Source organism: Felis catus, chromosome A2 (assembly GCF_018350175.1).
Source record: "Felis catus isolate Fca126 chromosome A2, F.catus_Fca126_mat1.0, whole genome shotgun sequence".
NCBI lineage: Eukaryota > Metazoa > Chordata > Mammalia > Carnivora > Felidae > Felis > Felis catus.
This window is the reverse complement of record NC_058369.1, coordinates 72226336-72249735: the sequence shown is the minus strand read 5'-3', so window position 1 is coordinate 72249735 and position 23400 is coordinate 72226336. Positions and strand designations below refer to the sequence as shown.

Sequence of the window (23400 nt, the reverse complement as noted above, 5' to 3'; positions counted from 1 at the left end):
ACTCCAACCTCATACTTCATTAGCAGTGAAGTCGCAGGCTATAGAATCAGGGTTTGCAAAAGGGTGTCAAAAACATTAAACCTCTTAGTCAGTTTTATAAAAATTCCTATAACCTGCAAATGGTCAACGTCATATTTTCCACTAATTTGCGCCTGTATTAAATCTTTATTTCAAATTTCAACCTGAAGTGAACTCGTGGCACTGAGGTGCAAGTTCTGTAGGATGGACCTTCATTTGGAAAACCCGAAAGCCCTCCCCCAAGAGCCGTCTTGACACATAATTAGCATTCTCTGGTTAATGAATAACCAAGCTCCTCTGCTAATCTGTTCCAGGTTGAAAACAGGATTCCCTTGACTTAATCTTCCTAGAAGAAATTAACTTCTCTTCTCTTCTCTTGGAACGGCATCCCTGTAATAGAGTGAGTTTCTTAGAAGCCATGCCTTCATGATGAGCTGCTGAATTCCAACTTCACAAATAGTTGAATAATTGGGCCTGGTCTGAACAGGGCCCTCCCATGCCCCACCCCCAGTCTCCTGGGAGAAGGAAGCAATTGGGGGGCGGGGAGGAGTGGAAATGGGGTGCCTTTTCAGCTAAGTGATTTTTTTCACAAGTACCAAACTTTTATTATTTTCTTAATGAGAGTGATACTAACCTGTGACTACGCAAGTTATAACAAGGAATAAACAAAGTTCAAATAGTTAATACAGAAAACCTTAACTCATTGCTTTAGTAAACTGCAGGCAAGAATGTTCTGAGTGTGCAAACTTTCATCACACTCACTTTTACAACAGGCGATGCCAACACACTATTTACCCATCCCCTCCCTCCTCGCCAAGAAATTCCAGTAGGCAACTATTTCCTGAAGTTTACCTCGTGTACTAAGCTGCTTCTCGCTTCTAACGTGCACTCATATCAAACCCTGACAGTACACACGCTCCAGAATACAAACAGCTCTGAGGCTAGAGAGCACGCTCTCTGCAGTGAAAAGGAAACTTTCCAAGCCATATTCCTGCCTGCTCTTATAAATTTAGCAACCACTTCAGTAAGCCAAAAGAAGAAACTGTCTAATCTTGTTCAGTTGTGCCGAGTTGTTCAATAAAGTTTGAGAGTCAGTGCAGACAGGCTACGCCAGGCCAAATTATTGACAGAAACATACTGTTCACCATGGCAACAAGCAGAAGTCGGCTGCAAAAATGTAAGCCAACAGCCCACTGCTCCAGGAGCATCTGCCAATGGACTTTAACGGCCAAACACAGGCAGGGGGCTGTTCCTGCTTCTCTATGTCAAACAGCTGCTAACTCGGGGGTCACACGGAAACATGCAATTCACTAAAAAGTGTCAGGAAAAAAACAATTTTAAATACTGTCATCAGAATCCCTCTTTGGACCTCCTTCCTTCTGTATATCCACGCTCGAGTGCAAGTTAACAAACTCCTGCCCCCCGATGGAGAGCTGCCCAAGCATCGCATTTTACAAACTGTCCCAGATTTTTCCAAACTCACCCAAAGGCAACCGACATCATCGAGTCTTAGTGCCATGATCGCTGGAAACTCAAAAGTTGCCTCCTTGCAAACACCGCTCAGATCACTGACAATGAAGCCTTAACGAAACCGTGTGGTGAGAAGCGGGACTCGAACACACGCTCCTGTGCACTTACTCGCAAACACCTGCACGATTTCTCCTCGCAACCCAGGAAGCAACGGCTTTTTGGCCTGGACCTTGGATAAAAGTTTCAGACGATTCTTCCGGTATAAAAATAAAACCCTGCACTGCATCACCAACCAGAAACATCTCCTGCAACCCTGGCAAAATTAGCTGATGAGGAGAGCTCACGGTGCACGTGGTTGCCTTTTTTCTTTTTTTTTCAAATTAACATCGATTTTTAAACTGTTCCCTTAAATCCCGTTTTAACACCATTACTCCTCTCTTCCCCCAAGACAGAGAAGACACAGAGTATAAGACAACGGGCAATACTTACAACTCGGACCCCAGGCTCTGGCTAGCTACTTTCTGCAAACTTCTCTTGGTGGGCTTTCTCTAGTGTGCAGACCCTCTAGGAACATTCTCGGTGTCTCCCTGCCTCCCTCACCCTCTCCCAGGCAGTGCCGCTCCCATTAGAGGAATTAAAAGTGGTTGGAGCCATGCTAAATTTAACAAGCTCATTAGTATTCTTTCTGAGTGCTTCCGAGTGAACTCTCTCTATTCAAGCCGCTCTCTCCAGCAGAAGGGTCAGGCGGCTAATCATTAAATCAAACTAATGTCACCCTATCACAATCAGCCCGAGAGAAGGAGGGTTTATTATTTCAGTTTATGCTAAATAAACGGTTTTACAAATGGTCCCCAAGCAAGGTCAACAGCAGCTTCAATTACAAGACAAACTTAACAAGAGTTGCTATAAACCAAGTACTCTGTATTGACTTAAGAACAGGCTCAACTCCACATATTGCCACTGGCGGGGTTGTACCGGAATGCATATTGTAAAATAAAGGAGCTTCTTTCTTTGCCAGAATTTGCGACTGCACAGCACAGCGACTCCTCATTCACCTGTCTCCAACCAGCTAGCTGCTCAGCTCAATTCACCCCACACAAAGGCTGGAGCCCAGACCTCAATGGACCGAGTGAAACATGTTCAAAACTAGGCTCTCTATTGTGACTGAATTTCTTAACATCTTTTCAAAAAGCGGAGAATGCCTTGAGGCTAAAGGAAGAAACAGGCTAATGGTGAATTGGGAATTCTGAGCAAATTTCAGAGCCCTTTCCTCCTAGCTTTTGAGGTTGAAAGCAAGCTCTTTCCTTTCAAGTTTCAAAGTCCTTTTTCCTCCCGCAGTGTCACAGAAGGATTTGAAAAGAAGGTAATTGTGCTCACAGTCTCCCTGATCAGAGCTTACGTCCTATTTCTGGTATTTCGGAATACTTCTTGCAATAATAGTGCATATAGCTCAATCCCTTAACCGGCCTGCACTCTGCAATTGCTCATTAAATGAACAATTGCGGGTATAAAATGCCTTTTATGTTCAAGGTCTGGATATAAGATAAGCATTCTAGGACTCTAAATTTGGTTTACTAAGGAAACTCTCCATCATTAAATTACAAAACTGAAGTCAGAATATCAGGCTTTCCCAGAAAAGTGGCACTCAGGTTTCGGTGAGCCAAAAGGAAAGGCGGATGGGGGCAGGGGGGTGGGGGGAAGGGGTGAGGGGAGGAGGCAACAAAATGTTAAGGGGAGAAAAAAAAAAAGAAGACTGGATGCTCAGATTTCTAGCCGAATGGGCTTCTAACAGGAGAATAGTATTTCCATGTTTCAGAAGGTCTGAGTGTGTGAAACCTCACCATTTCCATACTGAATGATTAATAATAAAGTCATCTTCAAATGGATTAAAACAGAGGTCTGAGGCCAGGTCAGGATGCAAATGACGATGTCGATGTCGGACCCCTCACAAGCAAACATCGCCCCCTTCCTTAAGCCAAGAAATAATCCTTTACCCCCACACAGTGCTATAGTCTCTGCCATCTCACGGGGTCCCCACAACAGTGCTACTGCAGCAGGACGAGGGGCTGGGTCCACTGTCCAGATCAGAAACCGGCAAGCAAGGGACACAAGAAGAGTCCCAACCATGCCCTGCTGAACGAAGCCACTCAGCCCTGTTAACGGGACAGGGGGTCTATTTGTGAACAGGTTTGGGGAGTGACACCTGGAGTCTTTAGGCACTCCCAGCCTCGGCCACCACAGCCGTCGCCAAAAGAAGACAGAAAGTAATTCCAGTTTTGTGCATAGACATTTTCAAAACTCCGCTACTCCCCCAGTAAGTTTTTGTGAATGTAACACACCCTTGGGAAGCACCCAGGGGGCCCGAATGACAAATCAATGGTGAGTCATCTGACCTCGGGGCCTGGGTACCATGAGGCATCCCAGCAGCACAGGCGTGAGACGCACACATGCCCTCTGCCCGGCCCTCGCACCCCACCGAGGCTCAGCCAATGGCTTTTGTGCACTACAGCCGCCTGTGAAGTGTTTCCACCAGCCTGGGGCCCCACCCTCCCCTTCTGAGCAAGCAGCAGAGCCCAGGTTTCTGCTTTCCTCCCAGGAAATCGCCTCGCTGTGTTTGGAAAGAGCATTATTTCATGTTTTCCTATGATGCGTCTGTTGCGTCTTGTCAGCTTTACTTCTTTGGTGATTTACATTTCGACGTTCTCTGAATAAAGACCTGGGGGACCCAAGTCCTCGCCTCCCTGTTTCGGAATTCTCCTCCAAGACTTTGACCAAAGAGAGATCAGAAACGAAAAAGGGAAGAGGCTGAGTAGATTCAGAAGCATCGCAGAATTAGGCTGCGAAGGAGGAATAAAGTTCCCGTAGGTTTTAGAAGCACAGTCTTGCCTCTTTCCTTCTAGACTGCAGCTAGGTCTCAGCCAGGGGCTGCTCCCTAGAATGTCTGGAGCTTGGCTTCCAAAGGCAGGGAGCAAACAATGCCTTCTCTAAGAACATTTCCAATGCCCTTGGGGTCAGACATGGCCCTTGAGCGGCTACACATACATCTCTCATTGACAATGACTGATGACAGAGGGAGTGGCCCAGATGGATCAGGAGAGAGCACTCCGCTTTGTCTGCACCCTTTAAACCAACTGCAGGGCCTGCAAGACGAGGCCAGCAGCAGGATTTGGAGCTCTGGAGAAATTCCAGTGGCAACCCTCCCCCTAAGATTATGGCGTAGCTCTCTCTTCCCGCTTTCATCAAGCAGGACGTCCCAGGTGAAAGGAGAGAAAGCAGAAAATGCTGTCCTCAGAGGACGGGCATCTTAATGTGTGAATGTTTCTAGAGTTCTTCTGCCGAAGAACAGAACTTAGTCTAGATCGACCAACTTCCCACCAGCCCGTCACCAGGAACTATCTCCTCCAAAAAAACAAGTCAGTGCTCAACCCAAGGCTGATTTCTCACCTCCCTCCCTACTACGCTTACAGAGTTCCATGCAACTTCAGAAGGGGAGCCGGGACAGAAGAAAGCAGGCAAGGAAGGCAAAATGGGAATTCAGATCACCTAAAACACCAAACCTGCAATGGCTGTTAGTACCGCTCCAAGCCCAGAGCTCCGCACGCCCAGCGAGCAGCCTCCTGCCTTCTCCAGAGACGATACAATGAGGGCTCCTTGCCCATCTGGAAAATCACGAGCTGATAATGCTATCAGCTTGTCTGAGGCCTCACCAGGCATGCCCAGTGGCCCACAGGGCTTCCATTCACTCTCCTCCGTGCCTCTGACCCCTGACAAATCCGAGGTCTATAACCCTGCTCATCCTTGCTCCTGGGCATTGGAGACCAGGACAGCAAGGTGTTCCTGTGACCTGGGGAACGCTACCCAACCTGGTGGGGCGTTTAAATCCAAACCCAAACCCAACAGTACTAACCAACTTTGAAAGTTCCAGACAGAAGGCACGAGCCAAGTCCCGCCTACACCAGGGAAGAGAAAATAAAACAGATGAAACAGAACCCTGAGGGCCCCTGCAGGCATTCCTGTAAAAGGGAGGAGGAGATCTTCCTTATTTTCCATGAGCTTGAGAAGACCCTTCTTCGAATGAAGGATTCTAAAATGTCATGAAGCTTCTTCTATTAGCCTGCTATTAGTTGCTGGGCGCTGCTTACACAGAGTGAGTTAATTAGTGACATCAAAGGCAGCACAATAAATTCTCAGGAGGGCCAAAATTTTTTTTTTCTTTCCGTTTAATAGCGCATTTATGCCTATCTGTGAGTAACAGTCTCACGAACATTTAGGCATTAGAGATGTGTTTCAGAACTTGGTTTTCATCTTTTAGAAGCATGAAGAGCCTCTCTTTCTCACTTTGCACAAACAGACATGAACGGTGCGGATTCCAGAAGACTCACAACCAACAGTTTACCAGAAACAACGAAATGCCTGTTCCCAAAGCCGGAGCGTGCAGGTCACTGCTGCCCGCCGTGTCCTCTGATGGGACAGGTCCTATCACTCTGGAGATCCACCCCAGCCCATTCAGCGGGAGGACTCAAAACAGCCTTCTCTTCCTTTAAAGGCACGCAAGAATATTCTGGCAGCACTTTGGAATGGTGGCTTCCAGGTTTGCACCCCTCCTCCACCTCAAGATCAAAGTCCCATTCCCTAACCTTTCTACCATTTTTTAAATTGCAAGAATGAACACAAATTTAACTGGCTTCATCTGCTGTGTTTATGATGCATGGTTTTTGTTTTCAGAAGACTGCATAATGAGAAAGCCTGAGCATATGGTGGTATTATATTTTTAATAAAATTTTAAAGACCATGCTTACTCCATTGCAGAAATCAGACCCTCCTGGAGAGCACATTTAAATATCAAGAGAATATCATTACTGTACCGAAATGAACCAGAGGCTCCATCCCTATGACAAGATTAGGGGAGGGGAGCAGGGCTCACTTTTGCTGACTTAGCCTCTGGGCAAGGCCAGGTGGTGCTGGGTCAGGTTTCTACAACAGAAGCTCCCTCTAGCAACCACCCACTTTGACCTCAGCTATGAAATGTGTGTTTGAGAAACGCAAATTAAATGCGTTTGGATTCTTTACAATTTTACCATAGGTAAGGCAGGAGACTGCCTATCCGGCCTGTTTCACTCAGCCATAAAAGTCAGCAAGTTTGTATAACATTTTCAAGTAATGGCTCAGATACCATCTTAGGAGTGAAGCAGGAAGGGCCACAAAACCTAATCTCTCCAGAGCACATGTTCTTGGTCATAGCCAACACAGGATGCTTTGGTACCCGCTCCCCCGGTCAACTGGGCACGGTGGACACCAACTATCCCATGAGACTGAGAACCAGGACACAAGTCAGACCTTTCTTTTGCCTCTGTTTTCAGATTTCTAGGCACATTCAGGAGAACCTAATGTCCCAACACTAAGGGAATGCATTTTTTTAAGAAGTCCCAGTAAGAGCAATTAAGGAAACTGAAGACCAAATTCATCTACCTTTCTAAAATACAAGTAATTTTGTTTTCGCTCATTCTTCCTACCAGTCTCTTTTCTCAAAAGCCTGCCAACTTAAATCTACTAACCATTGACTAATTAGTAACAGCTAACATTTTCTTATTATGAGGTTGGAAGGACGATGCTTGCCTGTGTCGCTTTGTCATCACTGTAACTTGATTAGAAAGGCACCGTTATTTGCCAGATGAGAAAACTGTGACACAGGGAAGCTTGGTTACTTACCCAGATCACACAGCTGCTCCTCAGGCAGAACCTGAAGCCCACGGAGTGAGAACACTAAAGCCCACACTTAAATATTTGGCTACTGGACCTCCCTACTCAGTGATAAATAAAAAATAAATTTGACTTTTGGTCCAAAATTCAAGTTTGTATAGACCTACAAACTTCATAACTACCCAACTCTGCTGCTACAGGATGAGAAAGCTGCCATAGATAAGACCTAAACCAATGAGCATGGCTGTGTTCCGATAAAACTTTATTCATGGATCGTGAAATGTGAATTTCATATCATTTTCACATGTCCCATTTAAAATGTAACAAACCATTCTCAGCCCATGGTCTGTATAAAAATAGGTAGCATACTGGATTTGACCACAACGGAGGCGAAGTACTACCCTAAAGGAACATTCGTCCTTTCAACACAAAACTTACATCCAGAAAACAACTGGGAACATTCCAGTAAAACTGTAAGAGCAATATTATTGAGTATGAGGAGAAATACTGAGAAATATTCATTTTCTCACGCTATTAAAATATTTCCACAATTGGCCAGGTGATTCCACTTCCAGGATATATTGAAGGAAAAAATTAGCAAAGAAGACAATGATTTATATTCAAAGCTGTTCATCATAGTGTTATTTATAAGAAAAACTCATTAACCAAATACCCATTATCTTATTTGATGGCGTATGGTCATTGACTACAGTGCATGCAAGGATTTTAACGAACACAGAATAGAACTGTACTGATTGGCAGGAACTGCTCCGAGGCCCTCTATGCCAATCCTAAGAGGTAAGTGTGATTGCGATTTGTGTATGTGCAAAAACTGAGGCACATTTGTCCAAGAAAACACAGCTAGACAATGGCAGAGCCAAAACACAATCTAGAGCCCATTCACTCACCCGCTACCATGCTTCCAAATTTCTGGAGGAAGGAATGGTAGGAGGAAAAGAAATATATAATTATTTCTACACAAAATTCCTAAGTTGAAAAAAAAAAAAAAAAACCCTTAAAGGAAATGTACCAAAACAACATGAAAATATCTCTGTGGATTACTTTTTTCTTTATGTTTCTGTATTTCCCGCCATTTGGAAATGCAGAAACAGCTGGTTTGTTTACTTTTACTTCTATCGTAAGTATGACCTTTACCATAAACCTCTAGAGAAGTCCAAATTAAGTTCACCCAGATTCAAAAATTATCCCACAGATTTAGCTCCTGAAGTCTTGTTTCGAAATATTTATTCCACCTCTTAAAATCCAAGTGCCTGGCAGGCTTTTCGTACACCTAGTAAATAACTCTTAACACTGACACTGAGCTGTACAGAGATTTCAATAAACTTGTTTATTTACAATTATAGGATTATTTTTTTTTTAATTTTTTTTTTCAACGTTTATTTATTTTTGGGACAGAGAGAGACAGAGCATGAACGGGGGAGGGGCAGAGAGAGAGGGAGACACAGAATCCGAAACAGGCTCCAGGCTCTCAGCCATCAGCCCAGAGCCTGACGCGGGGCTCGAACTCACGGACCGCGAGATCGTGACCTGGCTGAAGTCGGACGCTTAACCGACTGCGCCACCCAGGCGCCCCTAGGATTATTTTTTTTAAGACTGATTGATTGATTGATGGAAGTAATCTCTACATCCAACATGGGGCTTGAACTCATGACCCTAAGATCAAGAGTCACACACTCTACTGACTGAGCCAGCCAGGCGCCCCTAAAATTATATGATTATTTAAATTAGTCCATATCTATACACAAGTGCCTCCCAAACAACACCAAATGCCCTAACCTCCCTCCCTGCCAAACTTGGTAACTCAGCTTTCACCAGGCCACGCCTGAAAGGTATAGAGGGGAAACTGCATTTTAAACAATCATTACTACCATGGCTAGTGCTCACACTTACTGAGCACTTACTAAAAGCCGGGGTGTGTGCAAGTGCTCCGTCTGTGTTAATCCCTTTGAATGTTCACAGGCCCATCAAGTATGCAGTCTCATCACCCTAGTTCTTCAGGTAAACATCCTGAGGCTTAGCAAGTTTAAGCAACCCGCTTGGAGTCATACTTCAGGTAAGTGGCCAAATCGGCATGACTCCCATCTATTGTAAATGACTAGTAACCCCTGCAAAATCTCTACTGCAAAGTCTCCACTGCAAAGCCCTTAGAACACTGATTTGCTTCCCATTTTTCTATATGTATGTGGGAAGATTACGGTCATTGTGAAAACTATTCTACCTCTCCCCGTGAAAGGTATCAGGAAAAGATACTTCAGACTGCAATCAAGTGACCCGTTATCTTGCCATAGTGTTTCTGGGTTCTGAATAGTTAGCAATTCTGCAAAGGCATACTTAATATTGTCTTCTGTAGGACTGTGTTGCAGACCTGGATGCAAGAAAAAGTCTGAGTACTTGGTTTGTGTTCAAATTAACAACAGCTCCAACAGTTAAAGCCGTACACAGTTTATGGAAGGGGGCAGATGTCCAATAGTTAAAGAAGCATATGGTTTATGGAGAAAGGGGGAAAATTGGTGCTTGGAAGCAGCTTCGCTTGGATTATTTACCAACAAATGAAAGGCCCTTCACGCCGCCCCCAGAGCATACTCCCCTCCCACAGGCTGCAGAGGAACGCTGAATGAGTCAATAAAATCAGCGACACACTAAGCAGGGACCTTCTCCCCAACGAAAGATGATTATCGAATTATGGCAAATTTAAGAAAGTTTTCTCTTTTTTAATCAAGAACAAAACCAGACTACTTCTTAAAATGCACTATTAGGAATTGTAACTGTTCCTAAAAGTGCCAGATATATTTCCATCCATGCAATATTAAAACTAACAAGCGTCTTTTCAATTTCTTTTAATGACAGGGTATGCAATAAAAATACAGCAGTGCTTCATTTAGCCAAAGGAGCTGAAGCAAAAAGAAGCAAAATAAATAAATAATAAACTTACATGGGCCACTTACCAAAAATAAAATCATTTAATTCAACCTTTTACAGGAGGTGCGTGTAGCATTTTGAAAGCAAAAATTCTCATAACACGAACCTCTCTCCACTTAAAAATCACTGCCAGGGGCTGGAACCCGGGCAAGATGTTATTTCTTTTTCAATTTATTTTTTAATGTTTGGGGATTAATGACATCAACAGCCATGTCGTATAATAAGGCAGCACGGTGTAATAAAAAGGGTTAGAAAACGAACGTCCCACACTTGCCTCCAGCCCTTCATCGGTGTGTGACCCAGGGTAACTTGAAATATATCAGACTGTCAGTTGCCTTACGTAACAGGCAAATAATAAAACTTGCCCCTCGTACTTGCCAGGGTCTTCTGAGGGTTAAAGAGTATATCAAAAAGGATCTATATAAACTATGGCATTTATGAATGCCAGGCACCAGCACTAATCCCCTCATTATCTGTTTGATAGCAACACAAAGCAGGGGGGTGGGCTGCAAGTGCCCCGGGCCAGAAGCTAGGAGGCTGATATAAGGCTTCCCCTTATATCAAATGATACGCCAGTCCACTCCACCAACCTACTGCATGAGATGAGGCAGAAAAGTGCTCCAAAATCCACCCCCCCACCACCCGCCCATCTGGGAGCAAACCAGTGCGTACCTTTACCAAGAGCCAGGCTACACATCTGTAGCATTTCTGCTGTTTCAGAACAAGACTCAAGATAATGACTTGTAATTACAACTGATCATCTCTTTCACTTACGTCTTTGATGTACCTTGGGTCAGGCTCATAATCAACATTTACAAAGCATGCCTACTTGAAACTGGCACTGACAAGACTCCTCTCTTCTCTACTTGGTTTTCAGAGATGACTCAAGACACTTGAACCTTCCTAAGAAAACCACTTTTTGTTTCTCCAAGGATGATATTTACTAAAAAAGAGTACACAAATTCCTTGAGGGTGACGGTTGGCCGCTGACACTCATGGCCCGCTATTGTACACCGGTGGGCTAAGAGTGGATTTTATAGTTTTAAATGGCTGGAAAAATCAAAAGAAGAAGAGTATTTCATAACACATGAAAAGTGTGCGAATTTCAAATGACAGCGTCCACAAATGCACAGCCAAGTCTGTGGATTCTCATATCATCTGTGGCTGCTTTTGCACTACAAGAGCAGAACTTGAGTAGTGACGAGAGACCAAATGGTCTATACAAATCCTGAAATCGCTACTAGCTGGCCCTTAATGGGAAGCATGTGCTATCCTCTGACTTACCTGTCTGTCTCAGGACATGCTAGGAACACCCACCAGTGAAATGATGGGGCATACCTGGGAAACATACAAAATAAGGCAATGCCATTTTCAAAGAACTTAGTATTGAATTGATGCTTCCAAACCTTAAGAGAACTCTAAGGTGGATCACCCCCATTTTACAGATGAAGGAATCAGGTTTAGACACGTGACCTTCGCCCAAAATCACAAGTCAGTAAAGCTGGGGATGAAATCAGTCCCCCATGATTCCAGCCCTGACAACGTATATGGTTAGTGAAAGGAGGATTCAGGCTTTTCTCGTAAACCTGAAGACAGAATACATTTCCTGTCTCCCCTCTCGATGTGCTAAGTGCCAAGAGAACTAATGAATTTCAAATCTACAGTCTGAGGAGCGTGTGATTAAGGGTGGGCCTTCTTATCCAGCTTAGCGTATGTCTGCAGTTGTCTTCGCTCTGCTTGCTTTTTTTCAAGAACAATCACAGAACACACAAGTACACATTTATGTCAAAAGTGACACACTCTCCTTGGAAGTTAAAGGGGATAGAGCTCATTTCCCACACAACAAGCTATTTGATGCACCTTTTTTTTTTTTTTTTTCCAAGTACCAGGAAAAGTACCCTCCATTGAGCCAGATATATTCCCTCATGACCGGTTTCTAAAAGCAGGACCACCCAGAGTGCGCGCACTTTTGCCAGCAGGGATAGAGAAGGCTCACACAAGAATCAAGGTTTGAGACTTCCTAGTCCCACCAAATTTGGGGCTCTCCTGACCAGATGCAGCAGCAAATGCTGTCAGGGTTCCCAGACAGTGTTTCTGCAACTTGCATGAAAAACTGGGTCCAGGGGGTTTAGGTCTGGCTGAGTCAAAGAACACAAAGAACACACACGGGCTCGGGCTGGCGGTTCTGCACTCTAGTCACATAGACGCATCCTTGTCAAGGTCCCCGTGTGCCCCAGCACCTAACCTGACCTTCCAAGAGGTGTATAAACAAAAGGCTGCTGCCTTTGTGGCTCCTGTGACTGTGGTTTTCCTAGACATGGCACTGCCGGAGAAAACAGCCACGGCGTTGGTACAATGGACAGGTGGACAGTCAACTTGGCGTTGAGAGACGGCTACTGGAAGGAAAAAGTTCTTCAGGTGTGAGGGTGGGTGTCCAGACCCCGGGGACCTTCTTAGAGGATGTCTGGGAAAGTCTTAGGTGAATCTACTCTAATTCAGATTGTCAAGAAGGCTGGCCAAACCCCACCTAACCCCTCAGGGACGCCTTCAACCATAGTATTAGCAATGGCTCTGATGCTCCAAGATAGTCCACCTTGGCCTTGAGGGCGTCTGCATGGTTTTGTTTGTTTGTTTTTGCACTTTTCTTTCTTCTTTAATTCACATCTTGCTGACACAAGTGGAAATTCGTACTTCTTGGCAGAAAAGCTTTAACTTTACTGCCAAGCCATGCATGCAAAGTCTTCCATTGCCGTCTCATTGCCTGGAACACTTCGACTCAAGTCTTCAGGAAGAGCTGGAGAAGACAGCAACCAAAACATATCATCCAGGCAGTTTTATTGTGCCTGACAATTCTATTAATTCTATTGGGTCTCTTTCATCTATTCTATAATTTATACGGGGAAAAACGTCCCAGTAAGGTCCAGCTAGCAAACGTAACAGCCCTCCCTATAAAAGCATTATGTTCTCCGTTCGCCGAGCAGAACATCAGCAACCACTGCAACTTTGGTCCCGGCTCAGTCTCAAGAGAAGTTGCCTCCCCTTGGCTCTTAAGTAGTGCAGCGACAGTAAAGGAAGCTCAATTTTATTTGTCTTCCTTCCTATGCATTACTGGTGCTGGATTCCCGGGGAGGAGCGGTCCAGCAGAGGAAGAAGGAAACGCTTTTTTTTTTTCGACTTCCACCTGGTCTTCAAATCTGCACCACAAACCCATCTTTTCCTGCCAAACAGCAACAGTTTTCGCAAATTACGGAATTCCATCCAAACACTGTTTCTGGGCAATACTGACCTCTTTCTGAAGTATTCAGGCAATCGTCTTCCTTGCCAAAGGCCTCATAAATTACTCGGAGTAAAACCGAGACGGGCGCTGACCTCTATCCACCTGCCTTCCCTCTCATTCGATTCCTTCTTTGCGCCACGTTAAAGAGTACTTTTTAACTGCCACATACCCCGATGCTGACACCAGGGATGCTCATCCCAGCCACCAGCTCGCCTCTTTCTTAGAGTCGCCTCCCTCTGATTTGACTTTTCTCCAGCTAAATCTCTGTTGGACCCAACACCGCCTCCGTCTGATACACCATCTGTCTTCTGTACACATCAGAACCACTGAACAAACCCTAAGATCTCCTGACCACCAGTGTCTGGACTTTGTATGGCTTGCACTGGACTCCTGAAGTTGTCTGCAACATTCCAAGAAGTGTCATTTGGCCGTTTTAATGGCTTCCTCTCTGCACCGATGCTTCCATTCAAGTAACTTTTAAGTACCTGTCTTTCTCTATCATTTAAATTTGAATGGCTCCAAAATGTGAATATCCAGGCCACTGTAAATTCATTTACCCAATTTTAATCGGTCTAACAAAAATCATCGCTGGCCTGGGTGGCCAGTCTGGTTAAGCACTGGGCTCTTGATTTTGGCTCAGGTCATGATCTCATGGTTTGTGGGTTCCAGCCCTGCACTAGGCTCTGCATTGATGGTTCAGAGCCTACTCGGCATTATCTCTCTCTCTGTGTCTCTCTCTGCCCCTCACCCACTCTCTCTCTCTCTCTCTCTCAAAATAAATAAAAAACTATAAAAAAAATCATCGCTAAAAATATCCTGTACATACCCCTGCACTACAAAGTTCTGAAAAGTGTTAATGTTTATTTTTGAGAGACAGAGACAGAGACAGAGAGCGAGCAGGGGAGGGGCAGAGAGAGAGGGAGACACAGAATTCAAAGTAGGCTCCAGGCTCCAAGCCATCAGTGCAGAGCCTGACGCAGGGCTCAAACTCATGAATTGTGAGACCATGACCTGAGCCAAAGTCAGACGCTTAACCAACTGAGCCACCCAGGTGGCCCCAAAAGGTGGGGTTTTACTATGGTTGTATGCTCCCGTGTTTCATTCCATTTAAAGAGTCTACAAAGAGGTTTCTTTTTTTTTTTTTTAAGTAATTAAACTCCACATTCTAGGAGTTTTATTAGTGCAAGAGAAAGCAATAATGAAAGATGAAGAATTAAAACCTATTCAACAGACTGCACTCCCTGGCAGGTATAGCGAATCTGTTGAATACCTTTTACTTTAGAGCAACCCCCTACAGAAACCACAGAAACCACCAAAAGTGCTAGTAAAATACTTCCTTATCCAACATGAACTGTCTTGCTGTGTTCTTATTTGAAAGTTTTAGGAGTTAAAGTAATTTGCAAGAGCATCAGGGTTTTCATGGGGGTTGGGAGGATTTTTATTTAATTACTTTTTAAAATAACCCCCTCAGAAATACGGATTCCTAAAACTCAAAGACCGACCCATTTTTCCACATGAACCCTGAAAAAAAATGAGAAAACAGAAGCCACAGATTAGATTAATGACACTGATCAGATCACGAAAAGAAATGTGTCGCACAATTTATCGTGTCATTAAAAACTGTATAAGGCCGGTGCATTTGGGGGTCTCCTTCCCCACTCACTCCATGGCTGGCCTTGGTTTCATTGAAAACTAGCCGCTGGTGATACCAAGTCCTGAACCTGTTTACTGCTCTGCCATACTGACCACGGAAAAGAACACTTAAAAATCTCCTTAAAAGTCCACAAGTGAATTCTGTAAAGTCACTGATCATCGCAACATTCTCAACAACTCAATCAAAGACGTAGAACCCAGTCTGGCAAAGGAGCTTCAAACCATAGAAAAAATACGCTATGCTGGGAAACAGTATCTCGTGAATCCTAAAATCTCATACATTTGATCTTAATTCCAAGAGTGAAAACCGTGCAGTACTGAAGACCAAAACACTGTTACAAGTTCCTGTGACCCACTGCCGAAAAATCTTCTCCTCTGCTCGCAAACCTTCCAGGAAGCCAGGGGTCGACAAGACCAATCAATCCCAAGCTGCCTGGCCTGAATACAGGCTCTGTGCACAAGGAACACCTTCAGCCTCCTCCCTCCCCAGCCTCTGAGGCTGCACCCCTCCTGCCCAATGCCTCCAGGGCATCTCTCCCACTCTCCATAACTAGCTGCATATTTGTTTATCTCGGCCAGGAGAACCCCTAGAATGTGAGCTCCCTGAGGGCAGGGGCTGCATCTAGCTGCTGCGGGTTCTCTTACACACCAAGCACACCACAGGCACTAGAGAATCCCCTGGGGAGTGAATCCGGAACTGATATGCAGAAGGACTAGCAGGTGCTGTCTGGTCTTGACTAGGCAGGTCTGCTGCTGCTACCGTGTTGTTTCCAAGGGGGGGTGGCAGCATCGACCTGATCAGGATGAAGGCCAAAGAGGAAAGGATTCTAGGGGGCCTGGGGTGGGGGGGTCCGGCAATGGGGCCCCAAGAAACAAGATGCCAGAAACAGAAGCACAGCTCTAAACAGGGGAGGGGTGACGAAGAAGGGAGAGAGGGAAGGAAATCAGCTATGGCACCATTTCTCCAGGGGCTGGTTCTGTTTATCTGTGCTCCTTTTACTGTTGCCAGATTATTAAGAACATCATGTTGGGGGGGCGCCTGGGTGGCTCAGTTGGTTAAGCATCTGACTTCGGCTCAGGTCATGATCTCACAGTTCATGGGTTCGAACCTCGCATCGGGCTCTGCGCTGCCAGCTCAGAACCTGGAGCCTGCTTCAGATTCTGTCTCTCTCTCTCTCTCTCTCTCTTTCTCTGCCTCTCCCCACCCCACCCCCTCTCTCAAATATAAATAAACATTAAAAAAAATTTTTTTAGAAGAACATCATATTGTTGTTCATCAATTTAAGGCTAGTGTCCTTTGATGGCAGATAAAACATTAAGGACACCAAAGCAATGAGAGTGAAAATAAGCAAACAGACAAAGGACACATACTGTTCTATCAAGGGACTCCCTCCCAACATCGGTGTTTCACCTGTTCAAGGTGGAGATTTGTCACGTGTCCAATACTCGCTTCTTGGGAGTTACTGAGGAGATGAAAATGTAGCCACGCATATGAGAGAAGTGTAGAGTGATTCGTAGTTTACAGAGATACCCATACAACTGGAAATATACCGACAAATACCTGGCTCTCCTCAAGACACTGAATTGTCGGGTTGGATATGTTTGCAGAAGGTATTGATAAGTTTTAAAGAGATACACACAATTGACGGATTAAAGAACAATAATTTAAGAAACAAGCCTTTCCCTCCACGTACAGAGAGAGGGGGCGGCAGAGGGGAGGAAGGTAACTGCCAGTTCCTTGCAAGGGCAGGGCATTTTTATGTAGCACATGGGTTTTTTTTTTTTTTTTTAAACTCTCAGTCTTTCATCTTCTCTCTGGTGAGGACTGCATTTGCCACAGGCTGATAAGTGAATGTGGCAGAACTTCAAAACTCATGTCAGCCAAAGAATCTAGAGACAGAGAGAAAAAAAATCAGACATAAAGCTGGTAAAAGGCAGCTATAAATTTTTTTAATGCCTTTTATTTAATTCTACCAAAAGATCACACAGCAATGTGATCTAGATTTGGTCCATCTCTCAAACTCGGCTCACGCACGCACATGGCCTAAGTCCAACTCCTTACCCCAAAGATGTGGTTTTCATTAAACCAGTAAACCCAGGCAAGTTGCTTGTAAGACCAATGTGTTAATAAACTCTTTCCTCTGAAGACCATTTGAACCTTCAAGTTTACTGGGGCGAATCAAGAACTGACAAAGAAGAAAATAACAGGACAGAAAATGTAATTCTCCACGTAAAGATGAGAGGCCAGCCTGAAGCCCACAGCCATTAGCTACAATTTAGATCAGTCCTTGGTACCTTGTTAAGAGAACTTCATTACTCTCATCCTAACTAAAAGGAACTCCGTGGAAAGACAGGACAAGAACACGGTCCACGCAAGTTCATGCTGCTCTTCCACTTTCTGTTCAAGAGACAGAGGTGCAGGGGGCCGAAGAGGCATGTGGACACATGAAGCTGGTTAAAATGCCATCTAACACCAGGGCTACCAAGACATCTACTAGAATATTTACAACAGCACCATTTGTAACCAAGAATCTGAAACTGCCAAATGCCTGTCGGCAGTGGAAAGGAGCCACATCGTGGCACATTGGCGCACAAAGGAATACTACAGAGCAAGGTGGACAGACATCTACAGCTACCCAGAAGAGGGGTGCATCTTACAAACATAATGTAGAGCAAGAGGGAAGAAGCCAGACACAAATGTACCAAGTACAAAAAACAGCCACAACTCACCTACGCTGGTAGAAGTCAGGGGTGAGGGGGCTCAGAGGTGCTTACGATGGTCGGTTTCTGGGGCTTGGTGCCGGTTGCACAAGTAGATTTGGTCTGTGAAAATCTACGACATGTGCACTTCCCTACACGCACCCTTCCTTCAGTGGAAAGTGGGAAAAACTTCCAAACCGTTTCTAAACATCCTCTTCTTCAGACTCCACTCGTGCGCTCCCATTCCCAAGTGCTATTCTCTTTCTTAAATATGACACTTCCACCTGTGTATTTCAAGTGGCTTAATACAAATACACTCAGGGGCACTGGGGTGGCTTAGTCAGTTAAGCATCTGACTCTTGATTGTGGCTCAGGTCGTGATCTCATGGTTCATTGGTTCGAGTCCCACATCAGGCTCTGGGCTAACAGCACGGAGCCTGCTTGGGATTCTCTGTCTCCCTCTCTCTCCGCCCTTCCCCTGTTCTCTCACTCTCTCTCTCTCAAAATAAGTAAATAAACACTTAGAAAATACAAATACATTCAAACTCACACCATCTAAAAAAGTGTTACTCTACAACAGAAAAAAAAAAAACAAAAACAAAAAACTCCCTAATAGGCAGGGGCGGGGGTGGGAGGGATGAACAGGCAGTTCACTGAAGAAGAAATTTAAATGCACCGGGAGAAAATAAGACGTAGTTTTTAACTTCATTACATAATAAAGGAAGTGAGCACTGAAACAGGACACTGGTTTTTTGTTTGTTTGTTTTTTGGCCTTGCTACCAAATTAGGAAGAGTGGGTGAAGGCTGAGTAAGTAAAGGAGAAAACAACATTGCCAGCAGGGTAAAAGCAGTACATTGAGTACTCTCACGTTCCTGTCCACCAGTTTGGTGACCTGTGTGACAAGTCTTAAATGTCTATCCCAGATGGCCCAATACTCCCTTTGCTGGGTACGTATCCAAAGGAGTCATTTAGCTTCCATGCAAAGTCTTGGTTTCAAGGATGCTTGCTGAAATGCTACGTGTAACAGCAGGGAACTCCTAAATGGCCCAACAATAGGAGAGGAATAAGCAGAGAGGAGAGGTGGGAGGCCAGGAAGGAAGCGTAGACCAGAATGGTCACAGGGGTGGTTATCTCTGCGCGGTCGATGAGGAGTGGTTTTTATTCTCTTCCACTTGCTGCATTTTCTCACATTTTTCTAGAATTAAAAAAAAAAAAAAAGCCTTCAAGGAATATTTAATTTAGAGAGAAATAGGTCTTTGCAGAGCTATCTCAGGCTTAAATATTACCCATTTCCTACACAGAGCGCAATGGCTCTTTAAGAGCTCTTGGTCTTTGTGAAATATGAGTTAGCGGTAAATAAGAGTGATGCCAGAACCCTCACCGCAATTGCCACAATCAAGTATTTGAGCATTTTTTTTTCCCCTTTCCTAAATCCCCCTCGGGGGTGGGGAGGAGGTATTACGCACTCTTTGAGCTCATGCCCAGTTTAACCCTGATTCCCCAGACAAAATACAACCTGTGAGGATTCATGTGTCTCTCCTCCCTGCAGCTAACACCCAGCTGACTCAGCACACGGCTATTTATTAATCATTCTGCGTGCAATCACACAGTTCTAGAAAAACTGCAATGGCAATGTCTTCCCCTGCAAACTCACACTGTTTTTTCCAGCTCTTCTGACCCTCTGCAGCTCTAGGCACTATACTGTCAGATCACTCTGTCCAGCCTCTCACCTTGGCTTGGAACAAGTGTTAGATTCAAAAGTGTTGGTTGAGATTGCAAAATTCTCAAAGGTTGCTCAGAAATATGGGATGTGTAAAAATAATAATAATAATAACATAATAAATAAATAAATAAATAAATAAATAAATAAATAAATAAATAAAGCGGGGGGGGGGGGCTGAATGGCTCAGTCGGTTAAATGTCTGACTTCAGCTCAGGTCATGATCTCACGGTTTGTGAGTTTGGGCCCTGCGTCCGGCTCTGTGCACACAGCTCAGGGCCTGGAGCCTGCTTGAGATTCTGTGTCTCCTTTTCTCTCTGCTCCTTCCCTACTTGTGCTCTGTCTCTTTCTGTCTCAAATAAACGTTAAAAAAAAAATTTTTTTTTTAAAGAAATCTGGATGGGATGTGATTTTGTGCCCTTTTCTATCATATAAGTAACTGTGTCATGCGTTTCACAAAACAGTATGTTTTTGGCTTCTGTACGTGAAAACCTTAGGATTTTAAAAATCCTTTCCGACAAGAAGAACTGAAAAAGGAGATCATGAGTCAAAGCACATACGGAAGGAATTAGACAGGAGAGTTTCCAACTCCTATGCCATGATGGGGAAGCGATATGAAGATATACATGTGTAGAAAAAAGGCTAGAAGGGAATGTGCTAAAATGTTAATTTTCACCCACATGTGAGTAGTGGAATTAGGGTGAACTTTAGTTTCTTTTGCTATGTTTTTCAATATTTTCTACATTCAGTATTGCTTTGCTATTAGAAAACCATAATCAAATGCTACGGGACACAGAAAGTGCAGTGAGACAGAAAGGACAGAGGCTGGGCATCAAAGGCCCTGGGATGTGGGGCTTCTCACAACATGAGAGTTTATAATTTCCAAAGGTACTTTTTCCAAAGGTATGCCGATGCTTGGCACTGGACTCTCCTGAGGATTCCCCTTCCCACTGCAGAAAACATCGGACATTCATTATCCACACAGGGGTTAGATACTAGAAAAATAAAGGAAAGACCCAAGACCATGTTTTATCTATTTCTACTAGGAATTCTCCCCTATGTTTTAATTATGTTTTGGGGGCGAGGGGGGAATGTCTCTTTTTTTACCCACAAAAGTTAAGCACAGTGTGCCCTCACACTGACCCTAAGGATAAAATCATGTGAACAGCTCCAAAATGAGGCAGGGGACCCCTGCAGGATTCACACATGCTGCTCAGGTCCCAACAGCTCATTTTGGGTGGATCTCCTAGGTGCCCTCACTGCCCCACCATGGGCCTGTAGGACAGAAGTTAGACAGCACTTTGGACGGCCACCGCGGAGGATCCCCGGAGTTGGAGAGTTTGCACTACTGCATTTCTATCAATCAGCACAATTAGATGGTAAAATGAAGAAGCGGAAACGCTTAACAGGCTAAAAAGATGAAGTGGCCTCAAAACCATCCTCGGCACCGCCGTCCTGGGTCATAGTCTGTCCGGAGGCTCCCTCGCTGGGTGGTGCGGGCAGCTCCGGGGATGGACGGCGCTCAGACATCCCAACTCCCCCGGTCTGCCCTCCCACCTGGACTCCAACGCACTGCCCAGGATAGGAGAAGAGCCTTCAGCAGCAGAGGTGAGATTTACCCTGGAGTAAGAGGTAACACAAGTCCTCACTTACTGTTAGCAGCATGCATTTAACAGGACACTTGAAGAGCTCTGCATGGACCCTGCAGCTGCCCTGTGAGCCGTGAAGAGGACCGCACATTGTACAACGGCGGAAACCGAGGCTCAGAGAGATGAAGCCCCCTATTCAGAACCCCGTTGGTAGGGAATGGCAGTCAGAGCGAGACAGACAACCAGTCAAGACACCGGCCAACGAGCGCGATCCTCCCCAACCCCAGCAGCGCCTCTGGTAAGACCCTGCCCTTTGAAGGGGGGACCGCTGTCAGCCACCTACTGATGGTCCCTCGCTATCTTCCTGCCAAGTCAAGCTGTCGTGACAATGGTTAGGTTTTCCTCTTGCATCGTGCCACAGGCAGCTGCACTGCAGGGGCTCCTGAAATGCCTGAAGCCTGGCTCATCTGGGGAGATAGAGCCTTCATGAGCACCAGGCTGGGTGAGCCGGGCTGCCCTTGACAGACACACGGGCAAGAACAGTCTAACACACTCTGAGAGCTCTCCTCCCTCGTGTGTTCCTGCACAGCCCAAGTTACTTACTTCTAAGGCCCAAGTCTGGCTCTAATTTCTGGAAAGGGAGTTTTTAAACTGTGTTAATATTACCTTTGTGGTCTCTATAATAAGTCTAGTGACATGAATGAATGAGTGTCCTGCACAGACCTGGGGTAACAAGGTTGCAGTCCATTTTTGCTTTTGTGTAAAGCTGCCCCCTCTTATTCTGATTTAGATGTCAACACACAGAATAATATTCTCCAACAACGTTTCTTCTGTATTTTCCTGTTCTCCTTCCCTTTCTTCACTTGCCTACCAGAATAGACCTGCCAGAAGAATGACTAGAACATTCCAAACCAGGCTCCTGTCCTAAGCACATAGGGTTTTCTGAGTCACTGGTCCCCCCCAAAGCAGAAAGAACCTCGGGTAATTCTGCAGGAAGACTATCAACTGAAATAACAGCCAGTGGCCTCAAGAAGGGCCTGTGTTCTCTCCAAAGTAGAAGGGACCCAGGGCAGACAAGGGAGAAAAGTAAAAGCTGTCACTGAGAACAAAAGCAGAGCTCATCCATTCGGTTCTTACAACTTTATACGTGTGGACATTACATACTGGACACGCACCTGGCCACTGCCACGTGGCTTTGGTTTCTGAGACGTGTTGAGGGATTACAGAAATATTTGGCCAACTGTGATAACTCTACAAAATATCCCAACTTAAGATTTTTGGGGCGCCTGGGTGGCGCAGTCGGTTAAGCGTCCGACTTCAGCCAGGTCACGATCTCGCGGTCTGTGGGTTCGAGCCCCGCGTCAGGCTCTGGGCTGATGGCTCAGAGCCTGGAGCCTGTTTCCGATTCTGTGTCTCCCTCTCTCTCTGCCCCTCCCCTGTTCATGCTCTGTCTCTCTCTGTCCCAAAAATAAATAAACGTTGAAAAAAAAAATTTTTAAAAAGATTTCTTCCAAAGGACCAAAAGGACAACGCAAAGCAGATTCCTGATGGTATCGGACTAAAAACAAAATTAAGCGTAGGATGGTTTCACGTGTTCTACAGGGTAAAACTTGGCAAATATGCCAAGGGCATTCATAGTCGGAGTGTAATAAAAATACACAACCCTTCCAATTGCTCCCAACTTTCAGAGGGCATTTTTATCACACTGAAAATCAATTAAAGATGCCCATCACCTGTTAACACCTGGGCACCTAGTTTTTCTTTTCTGCCTTCTTCCACCTAAACCAGGTAAACTCCCCCACCCTCAAAGTTGCAGATTTCGTTTGGCCACTCTCATCTGTGAGAAAAGCGGGGAACTGACCCTCCGATTCTGGTTTCCTGACTGGCTCCCTGGGAACCGGTTCCACATCGCGTCTACAGAGGACACTCTGTGTCCGTCTTTCCACTGAATCCACCTCTCGGCCGACTCCACGCACTTGGCCTCCTTCACCCCCGACGCCTGTGTATTCATTTCCTCCCCTGGAAACATCCACGGCTCCGTGTTGCTAACCAGCTGCCGGAACGGAGCAAAGCCTCAGACATCGGCCCTTTGCCGGCCGACCTGGGAGTTCACGGTGCCTCTTCACCGACACACAGAGCATAACTGAAGCCCGTCTCGGTTCACACACACAAAAAAGCCTTCACATGTTCACAGACCTCCTCTTTCATCTGCAGCTTCTGTTCGTTTTTGATGAACTGTGTTCGTCCGCTGCCCCCTCCCTGGGGCCGCACAGAGGGTGACAGCACGGCCGTGGAGTCTGGCTGCCGGGGTTCAAGGCCCCGCCCCTCTCTG

At 45.3% G+C, this 23400-nt stretch overlaps 1 protein-coding gene and 1 long non-coding RNA gene across 5 annotated transcripts in view; both read right to left on the bottom strand.

The window, feature by feature from the left end:
- GLI3 (GLI family zinc finger 3) overlaps positions 1-23400 on the bottom strand; it is a 280783-nt gene that overhangs the window by 191769 nt on the left and 65614 nt on the right. Inside the window, exon 1 of one of the 4 annotated variants that reach the window (XM_011280298.4) lies at positions 23265-23399. The exons of 2 other annotated variants lie outside the window; for them this stretch is intronic. The gene's annotated coding sequence lies outside the window, so the exon portion shown is untranslated. Of the gene's footprint in view, positions 1-1977; positions 2503-23264; position 23400 lie in introns of those variants that run through there. One more of the 4 variants, XM_019825278.3, reaches the window with a different exon arrangement.
- LOC109497392 lies at positions 10032-23258 on the bottom strand. The gene is made up of 3 exons (XR_002740431.2): positions 22930-23258; positions 16470-16948; positions 10032-12922 (listed from the first exon to the last, which is right to left on the bottom strand). It is a non-coding gene; the product is annotated as an uncharacterized LOC109497392 (long non-coding RNA).